This window comes from Salmo trutta, unplaced genomic scaffold (genome assembly GCF_901001165.1).
Source record: "Salmo trutta unplaced genomic scaffold, fSalTru1.1, whole genome shotgun sequence".
NCBI lineage: Eukaryota > Metazoa > Chordata > Actinopteri > Salmoniformes > Salmonidae > Salmo > Salmo trutta.
Genome location: NW_021822218.1, coordinates 1 through 2,500, shown reverse-complemented (window position 1 = coordinate 2,500; position 2,500 = coordinate 1). Strand labels below are relative to the sequence as shown.

At 41.4% G+C, this 2,500-nt stretch overlaps 5 pseudogenes; all 5 read right to left on the bottom strand.

Annotated features, from left to right (window-relative positions):
* Nucleotides 1–172: 172 nt before the first annotated feature.
* Nucleotides 173–294, bottom strand: LOC115181083 (uncharacterized; annotated as a pseudogene).
* Nucleotides 295–698: 404 nt separating this feature from the next.
* Nucleotides 699–818, bottom strand: LOC115181088 (uncharacterized; annotated as a pseudogene).
* Nucleotides 819–1,224: 406 nt separating this feature from the next.
* LOC115181076 (uncharacterized) lies at nucleotides 1,225–1,342 on the bottom strand (annotated as a pseudogene).
* Nucleotides 1,343–1,502: 160 nt separating this feature from the next.
* On the bottom strand, nucleotides 1,503–1,618 carry LOC115181086 (uncharacterized; annotated as a pseudogene).
* A 433-nt stretch (nucleotides 1,619–2,051) lies between these two features.
* LOC115181080 (uncharacterized) lies at nucleotides 2,052–2,170 on the bottom strand (annotated as a pseudogene).
* Between the last annotated feature and the right edge of the window lie 330 nt (nucleotides 2,171–2,500).

Below are 2,500 nucleotides of genomic sequence, written 5' to 3'. Positions count from 1 at the left end.
ACAATGTTATTATTTGTCTTATAAATACAAGGCAGATGCTAACTGACAACACACGGAACTTTGATCCTATTAAAAAGGCAGGAAGCTGCATTTAGTCAATTCATCATTAAATGCTTACTACAATGCAGTGTTGCTGATGAAATAGTGTAAGAGCACACCCTCGTGGACAAAAAGCTTACAGCACCTGGTATTCCCAGGCGGTCTCCCATCCAAGTACTAACCAGGCCCGACTCTGCTTAGCTTCCGAGATCAGACGGAGATCGGGCGTACCCAGGCTGGTATGGGCCGGTAAACGATAAACAATCTCTTGGTACAACATATATAGTCAAAGTGAGTCTGATAAACAGACATTGCATTTCACCAATTAGATAAGCAGCTTGAACTTTGTGTCACTGAAAAAGTAGAAGAAATTACAAACACTGTAGCCATCACTTTATAGCACAGGTAGTTGGATAAAATACAAACTTTATTTCTTTTCATCATTTGAACAGGGTAGGGAGCACAAAGCACACACAAGCTGCATTCGCAACAATGTTATTATTTGTCTTATAAATACAAGGCAGATGCTAACTGACAACACCACGGAACTTTGATCCTATTAAAAGGCAGGAAGCTGCATTTAGTCAATTCATCATTAAATGCTTACTACAATGCATGTTGCTGATGAAATAGTGTAAGAGCACACCCTCGTGGACAACAGCTTACAGCCCCTGGTATTCCCAGGCGGTCTCCCATCCAAGTACTAACCAGGCCCGACCATGCTAGCTTCCGAGATCAGACGAGATCGGGCGTACCCAGGCTGGTAATGGCCCGTAAACTATAAACAATCTCTTGGTAAACATATATAGTCAAAGTGAGTCTGATAAACAGACATTGCATTTTCAACCAATTAGGATAAGCAGCTTGAACTTGTGTCACTGAAAAAGTAGAAGAATTACAAACACTGTAGCCATCACTTTATAGCACAGGTAGTTGGATAAAACCAAACTTTATTTCTTCATCATTTGAACAGGGTTAAGGGAGCACAAAGCACACACAAGCTGCATTCAGCAACAATATTATTATTTGTCTTATAAATACAAGGCATGATGCTAACTGACAACACACGGAACTTTGATCCTATTAAAAAGGCAGGAAGCTGCATTTAGTCACTTCATCATTAAATGCTTACTACAAGGCAGTGTTGCTGATGAAATAGTGTAAGAGCACACCCTCGTGGACAAAAGCTTACAGCACCTGGTATTCCAGGCGGTCTCCCATCCAAGTACTAACCAGGCCCGACCATGCTTAGCTTCCGAGATCAGACGAGATCGGGCGTACCCAGGCTGGTATGGCCGTAAACGATAAACAATCTCTTGGTACAACATATAGTCAAAGTGAGTCTGATAAACAGACTGCATTTTGCAGCAGGAAGCTGCATTTAGTCAATTCATCATTTAAATGCTTACTACAAGGCAGTGTTGCTGATGAAATAGTGTAAGAGCACACCCTCGTGGACAAAAAGCTTACGCACCTGGTATTCCCAGGCGTCTCCCATCCAAGTACTAACCAGGCCCGACCCTGCTTAGCTTCCAAAATCAGACGAGATCGGGCGTACCCAGGCGGTATGGCCGTAAGCCATACAACAATCTCTTGGTACAACATATATAGTCAAAGTGAGTCTGATAAACAGACAGTTGCATATTTCAACGCAATTAGGATGAAGCAGCTTGAAACTTATGTGTCACTGAAAAAGTAGAAGAAATTACAAACACTGTAGCCATCACTTATAGGCCACAGGTAGTTGGATAAAATACAAACTTATTTCTTTCATGCATTTGAACAGGGGTCACAAGGGAGCACTACAAGCACCACAAGCTGCATTCAAGCAACAATGTTGTATTATTGTTGTGCTGTATAAAGAAAGGCAAGAATGCCTAACTGAGCAACAACACTGAACTTTGATCCTATTAAAAAGGCAGAAGCTTGCATTTAGTCAATTCATCATTAAATGCTTACTACAAGCAGTGTTGCTGATGAAATAGTGTAAGAGCACACCCTCGTGGACAAAAAGCTTACAGCACCTGTATTCCCAGGCGGTCTCTCCCATCCAAGTACTAACCAGGCCCGACCTGCTTAGCTTCCGAGATCAGACGAGATCGGGCGTACCCAGGCTGGTATGGCCGTAAACGATAAACAATCTCTGGTAGAACATATATAGTCAAAGTGAGTCTGATAAACAGACATTGCATTTTCACCAATTAGATAAGCAGCTTGAACTTTGTGTCACTGAAAAAGTAGAAGAAATTACACACTGTACCCATCACTTTATAGCACAGGTAGTTGGATAATACAAACTTTATTTCTTTCATCATTGAACAGGGTAAGGGAGCACAAAGCACACACAAGCTGCATTCAGCAACAATGTTATTATTTGTCTATAAATACAAGGCAGATGCTAACTGACAACACACGGAACTTTGATCCTATTAAAAAGGCAGGAAGCTGCATTTAGTCAATT